The sequence below is a fragment of the Gopherus evgoodei genome, chromosome 2 (genome assembly GCF_007399415.2).
Source record: "Gopherus evgoodei ecotype Sinaloan lineage chromosome 2, rGopEvg1_v1.p, whole genome shotgun sequence".
NCBI lineage: Eukaryota > Metazoa > Chordata > Testudines > Testudinidae > Gopherus > Gopherus evgoodei.
In genome coordinates this window covers 132,723,836-132,748,722 of record NC_044323.1, presented here as the reverse complement: position 1 = coordinate 132,748,722, position 24,887 = coordinate 132,723,836, and the positions used below count along the sequence as shown (strand labels likewise).

The following is a 24,887-nucleotide window of genomic DNA, read 5'->3' as shown; positions in this document are numbered from 1 at the left end:
CCCATCCAACCACTCCCTGCCCCCTGACAGGACCCCCAGAACTCTCGAGCCATCCAACCCTCCCCCTGCTCCCTGCCTGCCCCAACCCCTCTCCACACCCCTGCCTCCTGACAGGACCCCCAGAACTCCCAACTCATACAAGTCCCCCAGCTCCTTATCCCCGACCACCCCCCCTAGAGACCTCCCCACCCTAACTGCTTCCCCAGGACCCTCCTTGCTCCCACTCCCCTGACTGCCCTGACCCCTATCTACCCCCTGCCCCCCTCACAAACCCTGGGACTCCCATGCCCCATCCAACCCTCCCAGCTCCCCGACTGCCCCCTCCAGAGACCCCCGCCCCTAGCCCACCCCGATCCCCCCCCATCCAACGCACCCTGCTCCCTGTCCCCCGACTGCCTCCACCCCTTATGCAACCCCTCCAGGCCTGGGCCCCTTGCCATGAGGCTCCACGCAGAGCCAGACATGCTGCCCCGTGGGAGAGCACAGCCCCGCCCCTCAGAGCGCTGCGCGTGGCGGCGGCAGAGCTCCGGTTGAGCAGGGAGCGTGTCTGCCTCCCCGCGGAGCCAAACGCTGCCCACTAGAACGCCAGCCCCGACTCCCAGAGCGCTGCGCGCGGCAGCAGGGCTCCAGAGGAGGGGAGAAGGCAGGGGAGGGGCCGGCAGCTTGCTGCGCTCGGCCGGTGCTCCGTCCTGCACTGCTATGCTTCTGCTCCCTGCCCCCGCGGGGGGAGCGGAGTGCAGAGGAGAGCAGGCCGGGCTGGGCAGGATTTTTAATGACATGCTCCAGCCTGCCATTAAAAATTGGCTAGCGTGCCGTCTTTGGCAAGCGTGCCATAGGTTGCTGACCCCTGGTTTAGACAGACTCTGAGCCCTGCCTCCTGGGGTAAGTACTGCTTGTGAATCACCTAAGTGGAATACATGGCTGCATCTACTTGAAGAAGAGGAAACAATTACTGTCTGTAACTGTGTTTCTTCAAGATATGATGCAAACATGTTTTCCGCGACCCCTCAGAGTCTAGTCCATTGTTAGGCCAGCTATGGCACGCATGTCAAAAGCAGCACATGAGTTGATTTTCAGTGGCACTCACAGGGCTCATGTCCTGGCCATGTCCAGGGGGCTCTGCATTTTAATTTAATTTAAAATGAAGCTTTTTATACATTTTGAAAACCTTATTTACTTTACATACAACAATAGTTTTGTTATATATTACAGACTTATAGAAAGAAACCTTCTAAAATATTACAATGTAATAATGGCGTGTAAACTTTGTATTAGAGTGAATAAATGAAGATTTGGCACATCACTTCTGAAAGGTTGCTGGCCACTGGTCTAGTCACTGGGCATTCAATGAGAAGGAACTAAGGGCGGAGGAGCGGGGTCTACAACAATAAAATTAAACATCAAATCAGTTTCTGGTGTTAAGTTTTATTGTGAATCGTACTGCTGAGGGTTTTTTTAAACATATTTGATTAGTGTAAAGAGATGAAGGTTCACATTGTTTTGTGTTCCTAGCTTTTCCAGTATAGGAACTTGTTTCCAGTTAAGTTATGCTTTAAGATTTTTCTTGCAAAATTAAACAGCAACAGAAATGATGTTGCTGAAAAAAGGTTCCTTCAAAATAATAGTGAACGTTTATTCTTCTGGACAGCCTCAAAATCTTCCAGTTTTGTAAATTAATGTCTCCTCTTATCCTCTTCTACACATCTGTGAAGAAAGGAAGGAGACTATGTCAATATTAGTCTTTCTGTTCTATAAACAGAGTATTTTGATAGTGATAAGCATACCAAACATAATACTACAGTAAGCTCTGAGTATATTTCTTGGATAGTAACCAGTTTCTGAAGGAATAGATCATGTATGGTGCAAAGTGTGCTTGTTTTTCTCTTCAGAATTTTATTTCAGTTGTTGATTCTAGGATGCAATTTTATCAGTTCTCACATAAAATTCTAGTATATTTATTGTATTTTCTGAGAGACTGCAAATAGGATCAGCACCAGTGTGAAAGCGTGAGGTGCTTTTAGACAGTGCTTCTCCAACCCTCTTTAGTATTAGTGGTGAGGTTAAGAGGTATGTCCCACATCAATCCCTTTATATGGAACACATTTTCTGGGCTGGCTTGCCAGTGCACTATGCCTGCTAATTTTCTTGATGCCTACAAGAAAGTAGTCACATTTATTTATACTGTAAATAAATAAATAGATTAAATAATATGTAAACCACCATGTTGTGCACGACTTTTTCTGAATAACAGCCTAAGTATGTATTTATAATAACCATATCATAATCATTTCTGTACCATCAGTCTTTTTTCCCTCGCCAAGCAGCTCTCAATGTTTGTTTTTTACACTCTAGTTTTCTTCCCACATTTTGTTGCAACATGTCTGAATTAGATTTTAAATTCTTAAGCTGGGTCTACACTGCAAGTGAAGGAAGTGAAGATGTAATTGTAGCGCAGGTAGGCGCACCTGTGCTAGCTTCAAGCTAGATAACATGGGTAACGTGGCAGGATGAATTTCATCATTGGCTAGCAACAAGAGTTTGTACCTAGGGTCCCTGGCAGCTTGTACTTGGGCAGCTAACCTATTTGAGGTCTGTGCCACCACCTCTACACTACTGTTACCTGAGCTTGCTAAATTAAAGCTAATACAAGTGTGCCTACTCATACTACAATCACACCATCAGTTGAGGTGTAGATGTGCCATTTGAGGTTGGGACCCAGGGTAGATTAAAAAAATTAATAAAAGGAAAATCAGATTTTTCTAAATTTAAATTAAATGCAGGTTTATTTTTAATAAATCCATTTAAAGTTACATTTGAAATTATGACAACCCATGTTAAGGCCTTCCTATTAAAATGAATAAAAATAATATTACCCAATACACATTTGCTGCCAAGTTTTAAATAAAGTCAGCCACTGAACTGGTGGAAGTCACTGGCTAAGCACCTGAGTTTGCTGAAGTGCTAAACCAGCTTTTGACAACAGTAGCCTTTTCTGGAGGTTCAGTAAGTACTTTCTTCATTTCAGTTTATTCAGCTAGTTCAGTTCAATGACTAGTTCATTCAAAAATGAGAAACTGTCACTGATTGGGAGTTGAAAAAGCAGGAAAGACATTTTCCTCTTCCAATCTATGAATAAAAAGTATGCATGAGAGGATGAGGTCTACTAGTTCTAAAATCTTGAAGAACATGAGAACCAGAAACAATTAGTTCAATTCATAGGCGCTGCCTCCATGGATGCTCCGTGGATGCTCATGGGCAGCCCCGCATCAAATCCCCCCAGTGCCTCCTGCCCACTGGCAGGCCCCACAGATCAGTGCCTCCCCCTTCCCCTGCGCCTCCCACCCACCACCATCAGCTGTTTTGCAGCATGCAGGCAGGATGCTCTGGGTGGAGGGGGAAGGAGCAAGGATGCAGCGTGCTTGGGAAAGGGGGCAGAACTGGGTGGGAAGCGGTGGGGCAGGGGTGGTGCATGCACAGGAAGGGGCAGGGTATGGTCTTGGGGGAAGGGTGGAGGGGGGGCAGATTCTGGGGCAGAGCCAGGGGTGGAGCACCTCCCAACATTTTTGAAAGTCGGCGCCTAAGGTTCAATTCACTGTCTATAGATAAGAGCACCCTTGTGCAATAAATCAATTAGGTGTAAGTGCAAAAGATTTTTGATAAACATTTTTCAAATTTATTAATTACCCTCACTCTTAAAAATATATGCTGTATTTCCAGTCTGAATTTGTCTACCTTCAATTTTCAGCCATTAGTTCATGTTATGCCTTTCTCGGCTAGATTTAAGAGCCCATTATTAAATAATTGCTCCCCATGTAGATAGTGCCCCTTTTACCTTGTCTTTGTTAAGCTGAATAGATTGATCTCCTTAAATCTATCACTATGAAATATGTTTTCTAATTCTTTAATCATTCTCGTGGCACTCCTCTCCTATTTACCAACATCCTTCTTGAATTGTGAGCCTCAAAACTGGACACAGTATTCTGGCAGTGGTCACACCAGTGCCAAATACATAGGTAAAATAATCTCTCTAGTTCTTCTTCGAGTGATTGCTCATATCCATTCCAGTTAGGTGTACGCGCCGCGCGTGCACATTCGTCGGAAAACTTTTACCCTAGCAACTCAGTGGGCCGGCAGGTCGCCCCCTAGAGTGGCGCCACCATGGCGCTCCATATATACTCCTGCCGGCCCACCCGCTCCTCAGTTCCTTCTTACCGCCCGTGTCGGTCGTTGGAACAGTGGAGCGCGGCTTAGCTGACCTCCACTTCCCTAGCTACTCGTTTTCTCGTATATAATTATGCAGTTATAACACTTTTATATATATATTTGTATGGTTAGTTTAGTTAGCGGGGTTCAGGAAGTAGCCCCTTCCATGAGCCCAGTGCCGGAGCCATGCATGGCTCACCGGGTTTTAAAAGGGGCCCGGCTTGCCAGAAGCCGCGGCCGAAGAGAGATCTACATGACTTCTGTTTGAAGTGCCTCAGGGAATCACACTTGACAGATAAGTGCCCCATTTGCAAGGCTTTTAAGCCGAGAACAAAAGGTGCGGGACTTTCACTTACCCCTCCACCTTGGGCGCCGAGCGATGTTCAAGCGGCGGGCAGAAGCGCCTCCTCGGCACCGGACCCCGCCGGTACCACCAAGGCCTTTCGGCACCGACCGTCGCCGGCACCGATGTCGACTCGGCACCGCTCCCTTCTTCCGAGGTCGAGAGAGTCTATGATTCCTGCTGGTGCCTGGCGGCTCCCCGGCACGCGCCGTGGTTGAGCCCCCTGCTCCCGCTGCTTCCGTGCCACCTGCATCGCAGCCAGAGAGCTCGCCTAAGTTGCGTTATCCGGCACCGTCACCTGCAGAGGCACCGATGACTTCGGCTCCGTCGATTCCAGTCCCCCAGGACCATGGAATCCGGTGCCTGGCAGCTCCCCGGCTCGCGCCGTGGTAGAGCTTACTGCTCCTGCTGCTTCTGTGCCAGCTGCACCACAGCTAGACAGCTCGTCTAAGATGGCTCGCCCGGCACTGACGACGTCGGCACCGTCGATCCCGGTCCCATGAGGGCCGTAGAATCCGGTGCCTGACGGCTCCCCGGCACGCGCCGTGGTTGAGCGTATTGCTCCTGCTGCTTCCGTGCCAGAGGCACCGCAGCCAGAGAGCTCGTCTAAGTCGGATTGCCCGGCGCCGACACCTGCTACGGCACCGATGACGTCGTCACCGTTGATCCCGGTCCCACAAGGGCCGTAGAATCCGGTGCCTGACGGCTCCCCGGCACGCGCCGTGGTTGAGCGTATTGCTCCTGCTGCTTCCGTGCCAGCGGCACCGCAGCCAGAGGGCTCGTCTACGTCGGATCGCCCGGCACCGACACCTGCTGCGGCACCGATGTCGTCGGCACCGTCGATCCCGGTCCCACAAGGGCCGTAGAATCCGGTGCCCGACAGCTCCCCGGCACGCGCCGTGGTTGAGCGTATTGCTCCTGCTGCTCCGTGCCAGCGGCACCGCAGCCAGAGGCCTCGTCTACGTCGGATCACCCGGCACCGACACCTGCTGCGGCACCGATGGCGTCGGCACCGTCGATCACGGTCCCACAAGGGCCGTAGAATCCGGTGCCTGACGGCTCCCCGGCACGCGCCGTGGTTGAGCGTATTGCTCCTGCTGCTTCCGTGCCAACGGCACCGCAGCCAGAGAGCTCGTCTACGTCGGATCGCCCGGCACCGACACCTGCTGCGGCACCGATGACGTCGGCACCGTCGATCCCGGTCCCACAAGGGCCGTAGTATCCGGTGCCTGACGGCTCCCCGGCACGCGCCGTGGTCGAGCTAATGCTCCGGCTGCTTCCGTGCCAACGGCACCGCGGCCAGAGGGCTGGTCTAAGTCGGATCGCCCGGCACCGACACCTGCTGCGGCACCGATGACGTCGGCACCGTCGATCCCGGTCCCGCAAGGGCCGTAGAATCCGGTGCCTGACGGCTCCCCGGCACGCGCCGTGGTTGAGCTCCTGCTCCGGCTGCTTCCATGCCAACCGAAGCCTCCGAGGCACCGACAACATCGGCACCGTCGATTCCAGTCCCGCAAGGGCTATCGAATCCGGTGCCCGACGGCTCCCCGGCACGCGCCGTAGTTGAGCGTATTACTCCCGCTGCTTCAGTGCTGACGGCACCGCAGCCAGACAGCTTATCTAGCTCGGTTCGCCCGGCACCGGCACCTACCGGTACCGTGGATGACCTCGGTACCGTGGATGACCTCGGTACCGTGGATCCCGGCCCCACGAGGGCCGTCGAATCCGGTGCCTGACAGCTCCCCAGTACGCTCTGTGGTTGAGCCTGCTGTTCCCTGCACGCCGGAGATGTTACCAACGGCGAGGGCTCTCAGTGCCATGACAGAGTCAGTGCTGCCTGACCCGGGCACCGCCGGTACGGGTAATACAGTCTCTTCAAGGGATTGTCCCCTGTCAGTACAGCAGAGCGGCACCGTTCATGATCACGGTCCCGCAGACACTCCAAGTCCTGTCGGCACGCCGGACACCACTGGCAGTCCCGGTGCTGTTTTCCTCGGTACTGGTCACACTCGCTGCACCGGTCGGTATCCCGTTCGCCGACCGCTATCGGCACCGTTCCGACATCTGGCACCGGGGCAGGTACCTTGACTCCTGTAGCTCTTCTCCGAGCCTCGAGATCTCGGTCGACCTCCCAACACCGTTCTGGTTGCGGGTCTGGATCTCGTTCCAGGTACCGATACGCCTCCCGATGCCGGTCCCCGGTGCCGAGTTGGGCAAGGTCCGAGTGAGTCAGAGACTCGGCCCGTGCCTTCTTTCGTACCTCCATGGCCGTCCGGACACGCATCCGTGTCATCTCATAGGCGCAGATTTTATGCTCAGGACCACGATCCTGATATGATGGCCAGCGGGCGCCAGCCCCGAAGCAGAAAGAGCCTTGGCGAATGCAAGGTGTACTCTGCAGGGGCCCTGCACCTCTGGGTAGCAAAGCAACAAGCCTTGCTTAGCTGCGATAATTATAGCACCTGGGTGGAGGAGTTTCTCCCTCGAACCTCCCACCTGGAGTTCGCTGCCGTCTTTGAGGACGGGGGAAAGAATTTACCCTTTGTTGGTAAAGGCATCTTCGCGGCAGAGACAGCCCCAGACTGCGAAGCCTGCTGGACAATAGGGTCCTAATGCGTCTCAGCATGTATACGCCAGCGACCAAACGCAGGCCTTTATGGCCCCAGCCGCCATACTCTGTGCCTAGCCAGAGGCAGAACTCTGGAGAACGGCAAGGCCAAGGTGGTCGCAGACAAAAGTCAGGCCCCCTAAAAAGCCAAAGTCAAGGTCCCTCGCAATTACCACTGGGACAAAAGACGGACCTTCCAAGGTTCGCCGGAGGGCGGTGTACCAGTCGCAGGACGGGATCCTGATCCCGCTTTCTCCTGGCATGGCCCCAGTTACTTTCAGATCGCTGGGTCCTGCGCACGATGGAGCATAGGTACCACCTTTAAATTGCTCCAGCCCTGTCCCCCTTCAGCGGACGAAAGGGGCTAGGGGTTTTACTCCCGTTATGCCCTAGTCCCCCACTCGAACACAGGTCTCAGACCTCCCTGGTCCTGCATGGACTCAACCGGTTTGGGATAAGGTTGAAGTTCTACATGGTATCCCTGGGAACCATTATTCCATCCTTGCCTCCTGGGGGCTACTATGCCGCCCTGGATAGGAAGGACGCGTACTTTCGCAATGCCATCTTCCCTCTGCACGGGAGATGCCTCCGCTTTATAGCCAGCGGTGAATACTCCCGGTTTACGGCCATAGTCGCCGCCTACCGTAGCTATGTCGGATATGCGGTTTTCCGTATTGGGACGATTCGCTTATCCGAGGAGACTCTGAGACACAAACCACTCAGCCCGTGGGCATCGTCACGGTCTTATTCACAGCAAGGCCTGATGATTACTATAGAGCAATCCACTCTGGTTCCCACGCAGAGGTTGGGCTTCCTAGGGGCGATCTTGGTCTCCTACCTAGCCGGAGCCTGCTTATCACAACTGCGGTTTTAGGCGATGGCAACAATCATCTGAGGTCTGAAGGCTTTCCCAACGACCTCAGCTCGTTCTTGTCTCAGTCTCCTGGGTCCATGGTTGCCTGCAAGTTTGTAACCAAACACGCCAAGCTCCGCCTCCGTCCTCTCCAAGTCCGGCCCACCTCGGCGTACCGCTTGGACAGGGAGCCAGTGGTCATGGTAGTCACCGTTCCCTCGAACGCCTTAGGCTCCCTAGAGTGGTGGCTAACTCCCTCCTTGGTGTGGACAGGGATGCGGTTTCATCCGCCCCAGCCCTCACTGCCCCTGATGGCGGACGCATCCTCTCTCTGCTCGAGTGCTCATGGTCACCTCCGAGCTTAAGGCCTTCGGTCTTCTAGGGAGCTGGCATTCCTCATTAATGCCCCAAAAATGAGAGTAGTCCGCCTGGCATGCCAGGGGTTCCAGCGGCAGCTGCGAGGCCGTTGTATCTCGGTGTTTACAGCCAACACAATGGCCAGGTGCTTCATAAGTATTCAGGGGGGACATAGTCCTTCCCCCTTTTTTGTCAGGAGGCCATCCATTTCCGGGTCTTTTGCATGGCCCACTCGATGGAGCTGGCGACGTCCTTTCTCCCAGGCGTTCGGAACGTCTTAACTCTTTGACTCGGCAGGTTTTTCCTGTCTTACGGGTGATCACTCTGCCCCATGTGAGGCGTCCCGCTTTCCGGAAGTGGAGATGGTTCCTCACACAGACCTGTTCGCTCACCGCGAGAGCAGGAAATGCCAGGTGTTCTGCTCCTTCCAAGGTCTCTCCTCGGAATCGATTTTGGACGCATTCCTGATGCCGTGGGACGGCCAACTGCATTATGCCTTCCCACTGTTCCCACTGGTTCGTTACGTCCTGCTCAAACTCCGCAGGGGCAGAGCGTGCATCATCATGATCACTCCAGAGTGGTCCAGGCAGCACTGACATACCACGTTGCTCGGCCTGTCAGCCCAGACCTCATCACTCAGGGCAATGACAGGCTTCGTCACTCGGACCTGCAGCCTCTTCGCCTCACGGTGGCTCCTGCGTACCTGAGTCGGGGTGACAGGCAGCCTTCCACCTGGTCAACGTGCCGAGCCAGGTGGAAGCGTTTCCTTTACAGCTGCAGTACGCTCGATCTTGCTCCTGCTGAGGTCTCGATCCCCTCTATTTGGCCTGCCTCTGGCCTTCAGCGGCAGGATCTGGCGGTATCATCGCTGAGGATACTCTCAGCAGCCATCCCTACCTTCCAGCAGGCTAAGATGGACGTTCAGTGTCCCACGCTCTATGGGTTCGAGGTCCCTCAAGGGCTTGGAGCGCTTGCACCCTCGGGTGCACCGCCCAGCCCCGCCCTGGGACCTCAACCTAGTCTTGGCCAGACGGGTCTCTGAGATCAGAGCTCTTACGAAGGTTCCACAAAGACAAGGTGCAGTTATGACCGCACCCGGCTTTCCTCCCTAAAGTGTTTGGCCTTTCATGTTACCCACAGCTCAACGCAATGGGCATAACCGTTGCACTCCTTGGACATCTGTGGAGTGCTCGCATTATATTGTGCTGACAGAATCATTGCCTAAGGCGCCCCAGCTCTGCCCCGGTAGCGGGCCAAAGGGAGGGCTTGCTTGTTTTCCTCTCAGAGGATCTCATCTTGGGTGATGACGGACATCCCCACTTGTTATGATTTGGCTCATAGTTCCCCAAGCCACATCACCGTGCATTCTACCAGGGCTCAGGCTTCATCTGCCGCCTTGCTGGCTCGTGTTTCTACCCACGAGACCTGTCGCGAAGCTCCATTGGTCCTCGGTCCTTACCTTTGCTTCGCAGTATGCCCTGGTTCAGCAGTCAAGAGAGGCTGTAGCCTCTGGCTCGGCAGTTTTATTCTGCCACATTTCACTCCGACCCCACCGCCTTTGTAAGGCTTGGGATTCACCTAACTGGAATGGATATGAGCAATCACTCGAAGAAGAAAAGACGGTTACTCACCTTTGTAACTGTTGTTCTTCGAGATGTGTTGCTCATATCCATTCCGCACCCGCCCTCCTTCCCCACTGTCGGAGTAGCCGGCAAGAAGGAACTGAGGAGCGGGTGGGCCGGCAGGAGTATATATGGAGCGCCATGGTGGCGCCACTCTAGGGGGCGACCTGCCGGCCCACTGAGTTGCTAGGGTAAAAGTTTTCCGACGAATGTGCACGCGCGGCGCGTACACCTAACTGGAATGGATATGAGCAACACATCTCGAAGAACAACAGTTACAAAGGTGAGTAACCGTCTTTTCTCCTCGACGTTTCCCTATTCATGCATCCAAGGATCATATTAGCTCTGTTGGCCAAAGCATCACATTGGGAGCTCACGTTCAGCTGATATCGACGACAACCCTCAAATCCTTTTGAGAATCACAGCTTTCCAGCATAGAGTCTCTCATCCTATAAATATGGCCTACACTCTTTGTCTCTCAGTGTATAAATTTATATTTAGCTGTATTAAAAGACTGCTTGTGCCCAGTTTTACTAAGCAGTCCGAATCACGCTAAGTTAGTGACCTGTGCTCTTATCGTGTACTGTTCCCCTATTTTTATATCATATGCAAACTTTATTGATGATGATTTTATGTTTTCTTCCAGGTCCTTGATAAAAAGGTTAAATAGTCTAGGGCCAAGAACCAACCCCTCCAGGACCCCACTGTAAACAAACCTTTTTGATGACAATTCCCCATTACATTTTGAGACCTATCACATAGCCAGTTTTTAATCCATTTAATGTGTGCCACATTAATTTTATATTGTTCTAACTTGTTAATCAAAATGTCATGTGATACCAAGTCAAATGCCTAAGTATATTATGTCAACACTGTTACCATTATCAACTAAACTTATAGTCTCATCAATAGAAGATATCAAGTTAGTTTGACAGGATTTATTTTCTTTAAACCTATGTTTATTTCCATTAATTACATTACACTTCTTTAGTTCTTTATTAACTGAGTGCTTTTTCAGCAGTGCCATTATAATTTAAATCAGTCCATCCTCGTGGGACCACACCTTCTTATTTCTATTATGAGAAACCTAGCACACTTTGGGGTACTGTAAATATAAAATGATGTAATTGACATTGAAATGCTTTTGAAACCTCTTTTAAAATATATTTGTATTTTGTAATAGAACATGATAAAATTACTTAAGCAAAATAACTAAAGCTATAAGGATTTTGTTTTATTTTGTTTTTTGGTGTTTTCCACATAGGTTTAGGATTTTTCAAGCAAAAAATCTTAATGGTTTAGTGTTAAAGTTAAACTTAGTTTTAACATAATTTATATACCACACTGGTAGAATATGTGTTCAGAGTTACATAAATTAAATAATTGCATATTTAAAAATCAAACAAAACCAAAGCTTCCTTTAACTTTCATAATACGTCCAGAGTTAAGGATTGTGATCCAGAATCACAGCTGGAATACAGTAAGTGAACACAACACTACAGGAATGAGGTCTCACGTGCATATGCCTGTAGTGAATTTGGTCTGCTGTGTTTATTCTGACCAATTAAATGATATCACAGATACATGAAACATTGTAAAGAGTGTAGGGCAATGGAGGAAACACCAAGAAATCTTAATGAGAAACTAGTATAAACTGAGTTGTTTCTAAAGATGTTAATCTTCTGTTCTTCCCTTATTGATCTGCTTATACCTCAACAGAGATTGGTCTTACTCTACATTGTAGTGCATTGAGAAGATGCGTACTTTCCAGCTGAACAATGGGAAGATTAGATTGCTTTCTTTCTAATTTATTCCAGCTGTTCTAAACTGCCTTTAGTATAACACATTCTCCATATCTGCAACATGTTAAATATCATTACACTTTTTTTAATGGCTAATGCAAGATAAGCAACAGCTGTTGTGAGAGCTGACAACACTCATCCCTGTTTTGTCATCACCCAGAGATTTTCACAATATAAAAAACACAGGAAGAAGAGACATGGAAAAGTTTAAACACCAAGCCTCCTCCCCACAGTATCATGTTCTGGGCTGGAGATAGATTTTGCTATAATAGTTTTCATTGTGTGGAGCCCAGTAAGGGTATTTTCCATCCGACTTTTTACAAATACCATCATTTAGACATGACCAAGATGGAGAATCTATAATGAGGTAAAAACAATAGAAATGAAGGATCCAGGTAGGACTTACCCCTGAAATTTCCCTAAATTGCATGAGTAAAGAGAAGATCAGTTGACACAGAGATCTTGCATAAAATCTGTTTCAAGGAAACTTGAAGCTGGTGGGTGTCTCCTTCCCCTCTCCTGGAGAGGAGGAGTGGGATTGAATTCCAGAGCAGAAGGGGCAAATCTTCCTTTCAAGGACCAGAAATGATTAGAGGACTCCCAGGATAAACACCTTTTCTATCTGTCAGGTGTGGCTGTTGCTCCACTAGCTGACAGGAAGCCTGGGAGTCTCAGAAAATCCTCAGCCAGGCACCCACTTCTCCTAGTGTTCCATCTTAAGATTCACCTGCTTGATGAGCCCTCCCCACACAAGCTAGGGAGTAGTGGGAATTTCAGCAAGCTAGGGAATGGAGGAGAAGTCTGTCTCTGCTTTGAGCATTTAATGTCCTTTCAGACACCATCAAGCAACGTTTTGTCTGTTAGTTTTTAATAGTTGTAAATTTTCTGGATACCCCCCCCCCGCTTTGCTTGTTATGTTTGTTTAATAAATGGCAAAGAAAATTTCTTGTTTGGTGTATAAGAAGCTTAACCAAGCTCCCTAAATCCAAATGACTGTTTATTTTGTGTTAGTAAAAGAGGGGAGAAAGGAACAGAAGGGTATGTACGCATTCTGGCATCTCTGTCCAACACTCACAAAGTGCTGAAATCCTTGAGGAAGTGCTCTGCACCATCAGCTGCTATTGATTTCTGAGGTGCCTGGCTGGGGATTGAGCGAGCTCTATAATTCTCCAGAGGTGCTCTGGATTGAGTTCTTTACATGTAATATTTATTTTGAAGCCTAGACTCCAAATTAGCTAAGAAATATATTGTATTTATAATTTTCTTAAGCTGTTCTCAGCCATTAACTCTGGTATTTATATGTTTCACTGTGGGAAGTTCATAGTGGCAAATTCAGTTCAGACCACAGGCAGTTCATGTTCAGAAAAACTAAGTTCTCTCTTCTTATTTGCCTTCCCTCTAATTAGCCTTATTTTGCCAGTGAACAAAGGCATCAGTTCTGTCACACAAAGCTGTATTAACACCCACCTAGGGTTTTGATGAGGTTAATATCTAAAGTCGACTGAGCCGGGTAGAAAAACATAATGTGATGAGTGTTAAATGGAAGTTATTTGACACAGATGGCTAAGCTATTTAAAGGACAAGAAAGTGTAGAGATGACTAAATGGTGAGGCAGTTCAGTGAAGAAGCTCAGGAAATATGAAAGTCATCATAGCTTAGGTGTTATAGATGCTAGAGTCTCTCTTTTAAAAAAAAAGGAAATAATTAAATGTGATTTTTGTGATTAAAGCTATCTGGACAACTGATAACTCTGAGTTACATGTTTGGATTTATGTACTTTTTCTATGTGTACATTTGTATTTATGATGGTGTGTGAACTCACCTGGGATGAAGAAAAGGGAAGGGCTGAAGAAGGAACCCTCAAGAAATGGTTAGTAGGGGAGGGATGAAGTTTCACTGAATGACCTAAAGAGATGTTCCAACTACTTATGCTAGCTAAGGGGAAGGATGAATCCTGATGAGCTGGAGATGGGTTTTTGTACACAGCAAGGAACTTGGTTTTCCCATGAAGTGGGGAGTCACTTGCTGGAACAAAAAAAGTGCAGCAGAGAATCTGAGCCTGATCCCCCATCTGTCAATGTAAGACAAGGCCTGAATGTGAGGTTTGTATGTTCCCAGGGGCGACTCCAGGCCCCAGCACGCCAAGTGCGTGCTTGGGGCAACAAGCCGCGGGGGGCGCTCTGCCGGCACCGTGAGGGCGGCAGGCAGGCTGCCTCCGTCGGTTTGCCTGCGGAGGGTCCGCTGGTCCCGCGGCTTTGGTGGACCTCCTGCATGCGTGCCTGCGGGAGGTCCGCCGAAGCCGTGGGACCAGCGGACCCTTCGCAGGCAAACTGCCAGAGGCAGCCTGCCTGCCATGCTTGGGGTGGCAAAATCCATAGAGCTGCCCCTGTATGTTCCCTCATTTTGTTCCTCTCCCTTCTCCAGCTTCCTCCCCCAAAAAGGAAACAAGTGGTTTAAATGACTGAATGCAGTTTTACAATATTGACTTTCTCTACACAATTATACAGGCTTCGAAAAGATATTCCAGCGTGGCCCATTGGGCAGAAATACTGTAAGAACAGTGCCCATTTTGATATCATTGTACATCATATATTCAACAATTGCTACTTTTTGATTAAGAATATTTCCAAACATATAATAGATGGAATTCCATTTGCTTCAATGAGCTGTTGAAGTAGAGATTTTTATATTTAACTGGACTCAAGCAAAAGTCTCATGAGTTTTCAGAGTTATTCAAGCACTTGCCAGAAATCATCTTTGTCTGTCTGCCATGCAGTCGGGAAAGGTCTGTCCAGATACGAGTGTCAAAATGAGTAGTTAATGTTTAGTCTTAGATTATTTTTTAAGATGAAAAAACATCATATATTGAGTGCAATGGGCTGCAGCTCTGAGGAACTTTTGCGGAACCTTGATAGTTTTCTGGACCATGGACCTTTGTGCAATAGTCAAAAACAGACCAGAAAAAAATGTGTGAAGATTTGACAGTTTCGATTGTTTTAGAGCAATGTCCCAGCCAAGATTGTGGGTCCAAGAGAAAAATGAAGAGTCAGTGTCTCAGTTAATTCATTTCAGAATGCTAGAGCTGAGAAACCAGTGTGCAGGGCTGCCAGATGGCATGCATCATGTGTGACAATCACATGTTTGGCAGTCTTGTCTGCATTCTCGCATTACCCAGTGTGTAAGGCATCTAACTGAGCTGTGTAAAGCATACAGGGATTTGCTTGCTACTGTGCCTTTGGGTCTCTAGAGGCCCTTCTGCCATCTAATGAGCAAGCAGCTCAGTGCCTTCTCTCTCTGTAGAATCAGGCCCTAGAACCAGCAGCTGGGAGGTGGTGATGGCTCATGAAAGCAGGTGGAGCAGCAGAATAAGATGGGACCTGATAATCAGTCCCAGGTTCCCCATTGCTCCCATCATCCCCAACAAGGAACCGCTAGCAGACTTTAAGCTTCCAGTGGCCTCATCATCTGGGAGCCCAAGCATCCTATCACACACCCCCCCAGACCCATTTAGCCCTCACCAGCAGGAGGAGCCTCCCCAGACACCCTTGAACATCTCCCCACCTACCTGCTTAAGCCAGGTCTGACAAGTTTTGTGTAACTCCGTGACCTACCCTCGCCCACCACCACTACTCAGGGCAGGGTGAGTTGACCGTAAATTTAAATGTATGGGTATATGTGGATTATTTGTAAATATGTAAAGTAGTTCATTACATAATTTACATAAGTTTCTACATATGGAGTAGAACAAAACTTGGCAGCTATGGGTGAACTGCTTCACATTTTATTGTGTTATTTTTATATAATCATTACCTAAATAGCACAGTGGGTGTTCATGACATTTTACAAACACAGAGACATGGTCTCTTCCCTGAAGAGTTCACATTCTAATTGGGACAGACGTAAAAACAAATTCACAGTTAAGTAAAAGAGAGGCTAGAAATCAGCAATGTGGAGCTGAGGGAAATAAAAAGTTTTAAAATTGGGATTGAAAGGATGATGAGGGGTTGTTTGGGGAAGAATATATAAAAAGGTTTATTGTGAATGAAATAGAGCAGTGCAGAGGGTATATCTCAGAGGTCACTGTCAAAGACTGGAGATTTACATGATGGAGAAAGAAAGGTGGGAGGGACAACATATGGAAGTTATAATAGATAGAAGACTTTTAAAAGTATATATTTATTCTTAGAAAGTGTCAGCTGAAATAATGTGTCTTGTCCAATTCCATAGTAAGCTGTTCTTCAATAGGATGAACAGATTGATGCAAATTGTATTGTGAGATTTGACGTCAATGCCATAGTAGATGACAGATGTTGTTGAAGTTTAATGATGCAATATAGGAGGATTTCATCCTTTGCAATCTTTTGCCCTTCTTTTTCTATATAAGACATTCTGAGCTGCCTTCAGCACATCAGGCAGCAACCAAAGAAACAAAGCCCAGTATTTGATTTGAATGATTTCTCTGAAGATGTTTCATAATATCTATGCTGTCCATATAAACAACTCTTCCCTTCTCCTGCCACCAAAATACACACCCAACTTATCTGCATTTTGCATAGAATAGAAAAAAAACATGACATAGATCATCAGGAATGATAAAAATTGCTCAAAACAATAGATGTTAAATGTTGTTTTTGAAAAAGGACACGGATTAGGAATACAGAAAATGCTATTATTATTTTTTTGGAGAAAAGTGTAAAATGAGTTTGTACTAATAAAGGAAGCAGAGAAAGGTATATTTGCTTCTTTTATTCTCATTTTAGATTCAGAATTTTCTGTTTGATTTTGGCCCTCAAGTAGATGGTGATAAAGGTATATGCATTTACTCGCGTTTTGCGGGGAGGTATCACATTATCATTAGCATATGCATTCCCAACTACTCTTGCTCCTAATATGTGGCTTGTTATCCAGTGGTTTACATTGATAAGTGGATATTATAGCAACTTAAGGCTAAAATCTTTCCTGCCCTCTGGGTTCTGGTGGGGGATTGCTTTACCAGGGGGAGGGGAGTCTGAACCCCACTCCCTAGTCCCTTTACGTCATCTGAAATCTGGGGCTCACTGCTCCCCTAGGAGTGTCTGAGCCCTGCTCCGTGCCCCCCTTTATGCATGCTAGGATTTGGGGAAGCTATGCGCCTCTGGGTACGGAGCTTATAACAGCATAGGCAAAGAATGTACTGCTGGGACTGGAGTGAGAAGCTGGAAACAGGTATACTCGACAACTGTCAGAAACTCTCCAGCTGGGAAAGGAAACACCCACTGACATAAATGGGCAGTTCACACTGCTCACAGCTATTGTTTCTCACTATATTCATCTCCATCACATATTCTCTCAGAGGTGAATCTGACTGAGATGCATAGACTTCTCTCAGCCTGCAAATTTGAAGTTTGAAACCCACCCTGGGCAGAAAACTGAGAATGAACTGTAAAAGTTTGGGAAAAATCAGCCTCTGTCCTGTTTCTGTGTGGTATTTGTTTTGTTTTTTCAGAAATGTAATCTAAGTACAGCAAGTGGAACTGTTATGGGGAGGGAGGTAAATGAGAATGGGTGATAGGGGAGGGAAGATGGGTTAGGGGAGCAGGTAGGGCTTAGTGGGAGGAGAAAAGACAGGTGGGGCTGGAGAATATGGGAGGTAGCAGAGGAAGTTGGGGGGGTTGAGGTGGGAGTCCTGTCAGCCCTGAATTCTCCCCTTCACTCTCTGTATGTGTGATGGGATTTTGGGGAGCCCTACATCTCTGTGGGGGTCTGAGTCCCTCTCCTTGACTGCTGTTTTTCTGGGATCTTGGAGACTGCTTCTCTTAGGGTATCTGAGCCCTTTTTGCAGCCCCTACATGTGAGCTGTGATCTGAGGTGGGGAGATTGAAGATAACAAACATCTGAAATCTATAAAATGAATAGTTCAGACACACATCAGCTCTGTGCTGGGTCATGGTGGGAAGGAGGGCTGGCCAGAATGTGTTGGGGAGTGGCCCAGCTTGGAAGATAGGTAAGCTGGTTAGACCTGAAGTATGGCTGGAGAAACTTAGCTGTAACAGTGGTGGGAATTCCAGCTGGAGGTGGGTATTGAGAATGAGTGGGCCAGCTCAGTGTGCAGTTCAGCTACATAACCAAGGTAGGTGTAGCTATATAACATGGCAGACTGATACATTGGAGCAACTTGGAGGAGCTGTGATTGTGATGTGAGGAGATGTGGGTTTAGTCCCCCCCCATGTGTTTTATCAGAGGAAGGAAGTGTTGTATGCATCTTGAGGTTCCTGAGTGCATAATTTCAATGTAGAATTCTGTAGGTTGTGTCAATAGAAAAGCCCTGGGGACTTCTTGCCCTGGATATTGTTAGTAGTGAGGTTGGATATAAGAGCAGTCTGTGGATTTAATGGTGAGTATGAGAAATTGATATCCTGTGATAGATTTACGTGACATCCTGAGTGCAAGTGTGAAAGGGTTGTGAAAGGGTATGAAGCGGTTGTTAAATATTATAAATGTGGTATTCTGCTGGGGGAGGTATCCAGGGCCAATCAGCAGGGGGTGGGCATTTGGGCTAGGCCTCAAGCTCAAAGGGGGCCTCAAATTTCAACGCTTGTTAATTTTTATCTATTTAAATTGGATTGCAAGCCAAAGGAATTGCTTCAAGAAATAGTCTAACTTGGATTCTCTGAGGTGTTTCCTAATATCACAATTGCATATTTTTGTCAGTTTGCCTGCATCCGTGGCTTCAGATGAACACACCTTCAACGTGTTGAAGCAGGTAAAGAACTATCACCGTTCAACTATGGGAAAAGAGCATTTCAATGGGCTCACCATATTTAATATCAACTGTGACATTGCACAAAAGCTAGATTTTTCCTCAATAATTAGTGCATTTGCACAGACAAAGGCTAGAAAAGGAGGGGAGCGGAGAGGGAGGAACCTGGGCCTGCCCTCTTCTCCAGGTCCCAACCCAGGGGTCCAGAGGTTAGTGGTGAACCACTTGAACTGACAGTTCCTTCCCCTAGGCTACTTCCCTCTCCTGCCCTTCAGCTTGTGGAGGGGCTTCTTGCCCTCCTTCTAACCAAGCCAAGTGCCCCTTACCTAGGGTTTTTTTGGATTTCTCAGCCCACCACAGCACTCCTCCAAACTTTCCTTTTGTCTCTCTTCAAAACTGTTCTCTGTTCCAACTCCTTCAAACTGCTCTCTGCTCCAACTCCCACACTGTCTGATTGAAGCAGGGGTTTTTATCATGTGACTGACTGCAGGTGCTCTAATTGGCTTCAGGTGCTCTAGTTAATCTATAGCAAACCTTCCTCCCCTTGGAGGGAATAAGGCTCCCTGCTAACACTCTCCTGCTGCCCTCTGGCCATGCAGTATCACAATACACACAGTGGCCAAATTGTTCAAAAGTGTGGGCACCTAACCAGGGAATCATGAAGGAGCTGAGCACCTAGAGGTTTTTCAAAACAGAGGTTTGCTCCTGTCTAATTTATCAGAATGCTCCAAAAGGGCAGAAGTATTCAGTGTTGGGGATAAGTGCCCAAACACTGTTTTCAGAAGGGACTGCAATGCTCAAAGGCTGCTTCAAGTACTCAGAAGTATGATTAAGCCTAAAGGCACAGGTTAAGGTGCTAAAAGGGCAGCACTGCTTTGACAGCTTTGCAGTCTGTGAACCCATAAAACTGACATGTGTGGAGTATACCTCTTCCCCCCTTCCCACTGTATATTAGAGTGTGAGAGAAATAAACAACATTTACTGAGGGCTTGGCTACACTTGAGAGTTGCAGCACTGGTGATGGCTTTACAGCGCTGCAACTCACTCACCGTCCATGCTGGCAAGGCACATACAGCGCTGTATCTCCCTGGCTACAGCGCTGGTTGTACTCCACCTCTGCAAAAGGAATAAAGACTATAGCGCTGCTGATGCAGCGCTGCCCTGCCAATGTGGCCACTAAAAGCGCTGTTATTGGCCTCCAGAAGTATTCAGCAGTATCCCAGAATGCCTGTTCTAGCCACTCTGCTCATCAGTTCGAACTCTACTGCCCTGGCCTCAGGTGACCAACCGTTAGAGCTGCCCTTTAAATTCCCCGGGAATTCAAAAAATCCCCTTCCTATTTGCTCAACCAGGTGTGGAGTGCAATCAGTGGATCTTTCCAGGTGACCATGCGTCCACACGCCAAACGAGCCCTAGCATGGAGCAATGGCGAGTTGCTGGACCTCATCAGTGTTTGGGGGGAGGAAGCTGTGCAGTCCCAGCTGTGTCCAGCCGTAGGAATTACAGTACCTTTGGGCAGGTATCAAGGGCCATGATGGAAAGGGGCCATGACCGGGACACAATGCAGTGCAGAGTTAAAGTAAAGGAACTGCGGAGTGCCTACTGCAAAGCCTGCGAGGGAAACCGCCACTCCGTTGCTGCCCCCACGACCTGCCGTTTCTACAAAGAGCTGGACGCAATACTTGGGGGTGTCCCCACCTCCACTCCGAGGATCACCATGGACATTTCAGAGCGAGGGGAGAAGGAGGAGGAGGAGGAAAGCAATAGTGGGGGTACTGGGGTGGGGGGAGACACCTCAGAGTCCCTGGAGGCATGCAGCCAGGAGCTCTTCTCAAGCCAGGAGGAAGGTAGCCAGTCGCAGCAGCCGATACTTGGTGGAGGACAAACAGAAGAGCGGGTTCCCGGTAATCAGCTTTTATTTTCATGATGGAACTTTTTAGGGAGAGGAGGGAGGGTTAGGGCTGCATGCATACATGCCTAGTTGCGGAATAACGCATTGATGTTGTCTGTCACATCACAGTAATCAGCCTCGGTAATCTCTTCAAAAGTCTCATCCAGAAAGTGGGCAATGTGCTTGCACAGGTTTATTGGGAGAGCCACTGTGGTCCTTGTCCCAGTCAGGCTAACATGTCCGCGCCACTGTGCTGCGAGGGGTTGGGGGACCATTGCTGCACATAGGCAAGCTCCATAGGGGCCAGGGTGGAATCCGCATTGCAGTAGAAGACCCTCCCATGCTTCCCAGGTGACCCGCAGCAGCGAGATATCTTCCAGGATAAACTCCTGTGGAAAATGTTGGGATAGTGTTCAGTGTAGATGCCCCCTGCAGCTGTTGGCTCTCCCCAACTTAGAGAAACCCAGAGGACAGTACAGCCCTGAAACAATCAGTCCCCCTTACTCACCATTTCGGGGCTCCCATGGGTTATGTGCGCTCTCTTTGGGATGGCAAAATTATGCTATTGTGAAGACTGTATGTGCCCTCCTTAAGTAGGGGGGAATTACTCTGTCTGGTATAAACAATGTTGCCTCTGTTAAGTGTTGCATTTTGCCTGTACAGATGCGACCTTGAGATCTCGGCTGTCCATGTTATCACCGGCTGAAAGACTGCAAAACCTCCGGAAGAGACCGCGAAAAAGCAAAGATGAGATGCTGCACGAAGTGATGCACCAATCTCTCACAGAGAATCAAAAAGCGCAGGAATGGAGGGAGAGGGAAAGCAGGATCCTCAAGGAAAACGCAGCGCACAGGAAGCAAAGCATGGAGCGGCTGATAAGCATCCTGGAGCGCCAAGTGGACTCTATCCAGGCCCTCGTAGCCATGCAGGTGGAGCACTGTCACCTCGTATACCTCTTGTCCCAAAGCTCTGTCCCTTGTGCCCCCATGTCAGCTCCAACCCCCCTTCCTCAACATCCGGGTTCTTACCACCACCAGCTGCCTCCAACACCTGTATGTTCACCAACCAGCTCTGAGAACTACGATCCTTGCCCTCTGCACTCAACCCCCATCACCATGCAGTATAGCCATCCTGAAGTGCAGCAGTCATTGCACAGCACTCCAGACAGGACATATGCAAATCTGTGATTGTACAGTTACTCACTCCACCCCCTTGCCCTTTCAGATTCCAAAAAAGTTGTGTTTCTTTCAATAAAGTAATTTTCTTTTCAATAAATAAATTTTTGGCTTTGAAAACAGTCTTTATTATTGCATAAAGCTAAAGATACCTTAGCCCAGGAAAGAAACAGGCACTGCAAATCAGCTTAGCAAACACAGATTCCTACTAATGTTATAACCACTGCACTTCACTCCCGTGCAAGGGACCAAACATTACTGTTGGTTTTCAGCCTCAAATTCCTCTCTCAAGGCATCCCTAATCCTTGCAGCCCTTTGCTGGGCCTCTCTAGTAGCCCTGCTCTCTGCCTGTGAAAATTCAGCCTCCAGGCATTGAACTTCGGAGGTCCATGCCTGACTAAATCTTTCACCCGTCCCTTCACAAATATTATGGAGGGTACAGCACGCGGATATAACTGCGGGGATGCTGTTTTCCACCAAGTCCAGCTTCTCATACAGAGATCGCCAGCGACCCTTTAAACAGACAAAAGCACACTCCACAGTCATTCGGCACTGGCTTAGCCTGTAGTTGAACCATTCCTTGCTGCTGTCAAGGCTCCCTGTGTACGGTTTCATAAGCTACGGCATTAACGGGTAAGCGGGGTATCCAAGGATCACAACGGGCATTTCGACTTCCCCTACGGTGATCTTCTGGTCAGGGAAAAAAGTCCCTGCCTGCAGCTTCCTGAAGAGGCCAGTGTTCCGAAAGATGCGTGCGTCATGCACCTTTCCGGGCCAGCCTGCATTAATGTCAATGAAGCATCCACAGTGATCCACAAGTGCCTGGAGAACCATAGAGAAATACCCCTTCCGATTAACGTAATCGGATGCTAGGTGGGATGGTGCCAGAATAGGAATATGCATCCCATCTATCGCGTCTCCACAGTTAGGGAAACCCATTTGTGCAAAGCCATCCAGTGTCCTGCATGTTCCCCAGAGTCACGGTTCTTCTTAGCAGGATGCGATTAATGGCCCTGCAAACTTTCATTAGCACGATTCCAACAGTCAACTTTCCCACTCCAAACTGGTTCGTGACTGATCGGTAGCTGTCTGGAGTTGCCAGCTTCCAGATTGCAATAGCCAGCCGCTTCTTCTCCACCGGCAGAACAGCGCTCAATCTTATGTCCTTGCGCCGCACGGTGAGGGCAAGCTCCTCACACAGTCCCATGAAAGTGGCTTTTCTCATCCGAAAGTTCTGCAGCCACTGCTCGTCATCCCAGACTTGCATGACAATGTGATCCCACCACTCAGTGCTTATTTCCCAAGCTCAAAAGCGGCGTTCCACGGTGCTGAGCATGTCCATGAATGCCACAAGTAATTTCATGTTGTATGCATTATGCGACTCGCTGTCATTGTTGGACTCCTCACTGTCACTTTGGATCTTAAGGAATAGCTCAACTGCCAAACGTGATGTGCTGGTGAGACTCGTCAGCATACTCCTCAGCAGTTCGGGATCCATTTCACGCAGACCGAAACGGAACACAGAATTGAGCTGCATAGAAACCGTGGAAAGATGGCACCAAATGTGGACACAGACACAGGGATTGCTGGGATGTGAAGCGATGCATCACGGGGCGTTGGGGCAGGAACCAGAATGACCCACCCCCTCCGCCCCCTTCCCACAACCCACGGCGCCAGAATGGGAAGAGGTGCTCTGTGGCATAGCTGCCCATAATGCACCACTCCCAGCACCACTGCAAATGCTGCAAATGTGGCCACGCTGCAGCGCTGGTAGCTGCTAGTGTGGCCTCACTGCAGCGCTTTCCCTACACCTCTGTACGAACACAGGTTTAATTCCTAGTGCTGTACAGCTGCAAGTGTAGGCATACCCTGAGTGTTTCGGGTTGTTATAGGGAAGAAAGAAGAGAATCAGAATAAAAGCAAGGTCTGGGAGTGACTGGGGGAAGATTGTTGGAAGGATTAACAGTTACACCAAGATTTAATAACTGGAGGACTAGAGATAAAGAGGGCAGTATTAGGGAAGTATAGGTATAGCATCTAACTTTGTTGGATCTGTACATCATAAGTAAGCTTGGAAGGATTAGATTTTTATTGGTAACTATCAGTAAATGTTGATTTCACACTATGTTGTATACACGCTAACTGTTGATAATAAAAATTTACAAACAGGCAAAGTAGGAAAAATGCTTCTTGAGAGCTTAGTATAGTTTGGTTTCAAAATACTCATTTTGAATATTTTGATATAAAATGGATGTTGTGTTTTAACAGCTATAAAGCTTAAGCTTTCTGAATCTCAGCATCTTCTATCATTAAGTAATTACTGTCTGACACCCCCACCCCACACTATCTGTCTCCTCCTTCCCACAATTGTGAAAATTTAAATAGATGAAAATTGTAAAAAAAATGCTTAAAACCCATAATTTCATGCAACTATGAAAATTTAAAATTTAAATAGCTAAACATCTAAAAACAATCTTAAAACATTTATGTTATCCATTGAATTTTTAAAAAAAAATCAAATTCTGCCTAACCAAATCATTCTCAGGGAAAGGAGAGAGCGGAGAAAGGGGTTGAAAGGTCAGAGAATAACAGGATTTGTAAGCCTTGAAGCACAGGACATACAGAGTTACTGACTTGCCCCTGAAACCATCCAGCAACCATATGATAAACTGAAGGGAGAGCCAGAGAGGCTGAAAGAAGACATGCCTTCTCCAAATTAGTCAGGGGCCAGAAATTGGCATCTTTTCCACAGAGGTCTTTCAAAGGATCATCAAGTCTGCTGCCTCTTCAGACCTAGACAACTTCCTAAATGGATTACAGGACAAATTATTTTCCCTATAGATAGACAAATCCAATATGGAATTCTGCAGGAACTGTATGTATGGAGAACTTCCCATTTCCACAAGGCATCACAGATAGCAATAGACATCCCTCTGATTGGAACAAAGGTAGACAATGCAACCTATAAAAATAGGAAACAAAGATATTCCCCAAGTATTGTCACTTTATCTGTGGGAAGAAGCTGTTACATATATACATACATAGGTACATGGCACTCTTAAACTGATGCTTGTTCAATGTTGTCACATAACAAACGCATTTATACCGGGGTGGGCAAACGTTTTGGCCTGAGGTCATATCTGGGTATGGAAATTGTATGCCTGGCCATGAATGCTCACAAAATTGGGGGCTGGGGTGCATGAGGGGGTGAGAGCTCTGGCTGCAGGTGCAGTCTTGGGGGTGGGCCCAGAAATGAGGAGTTCAAGTGCAGGAGGGTACTCTGGACTGGAACCG

At 48.2% G+C, this 24,887-nt stretch overlaps 1 protein-coding gene and 1 long non-coding RNA gene across 2 annotated transcripts in view; both read left to right on the top strand.

The window, feature by feature from the left end:
- The window catches only part of CTNND2 (catenin delta 2), a 1,223,799-nt gene that overhangs the window by 645,633 nt on the left and 553,279 nt on the right, over window positions 1–24,887 (top strand).
- Window positions 1,857–21,153, top strand: LOC115646166. Its single transcript, XR_003998955.1, has 3 exons — window positions 1,857–1,867; window positions 3,436–3,441; window positions 21,082–21,153. It is a non-coding gene; the product is annotated as an uncharacterized LOC115646166 (long non-coding RNA).